The 661-nt window shown below is 35.9% G+C and overlaps 1 pseudogene; it reads right to left on the bottom strand.

Moving 5' to 3' along the window:
• Window positions 1-226: 226 nt before the first annotated feature.
• On the bottom strand, window positions 227-340 carry LOC128106861 (uncharacterized; annotated as a pseudogene).
• Window positions 341-661: the final 321 nt, after the last annotated feature.

The following is a 661-nucleotide window of genomic DNA, read 5'->3' as shown; positions in this document are numbered from 1 at the left end:
ATTATTTTGTGTGCATGTATATACACGTGTGTGTGTGTGTGTGTGTGTGTGTGTGTGCTTGTTGCCTCAGAAATTTGGGTGCAAGGAATTGAACCATGGTCCTCTGCCGGAGCAACAATATTCTTAATTGCAATTTCTCTTTAAAATTTATAATGGAAATGCAAAATACATTCCTAATGATAAACTATCTAGTGAGTACCATTGAACACAGTTAAGCTTTTAAAACTAAAGCTATAACTCAATTAAAACTTCTTATTAGATAAAATTAATTTTAAGGATTAAATTAAAATGAGTATTTACATCTTTACACTTGATCTTAGCCAAAAGGCCGAGAAGCGATAAGTATTTACATCTTTAAAAAACTACATTTGTGATCGTGCTTTGAAGAAGAAAAGGAGCAAAGTGCCTCTCTTAGCCCATGGGGTCCTGTGGATCTGTGGAACCCCACCTCAGTGCTTAGAGGTGGTCTCTGTATTAGGCCTGCTTCAGATTAAATGCTCTCTTTAGAATTGTGTGCTGTTAATTACTGTATCTTCCTCAGGCCTTAAGAATAGCAAAACGAAGAGATTTTGAACATTATTCCCTATCATGTCCAACTCTTTACATGTAACTCCAAGATTCAGATGCAATGGGGCTTTCTTTTAGTAAATCCTGGAATCCA

Source organism: Peromyscus californicus, unplaced genomic scaffold, assembly GCF_007827085.1.
Source record: "Peromyscus californicus insignis strain IS unplaced genomic scaffold, ASM782708v3 Scaffold_9__1_contigs__length_137607984, whole genome shotgun sequence".
NCBI lineage: Eukaryota > Metazoa > Chordata > Mammalia > Rodentia > Cricetidae > Peromyscus > Peromyscus californicus.
Note: the sequence above shows the minus strand (reverse complement) of the source record. Positions and strands in the feature narration are given on the sequence as shown.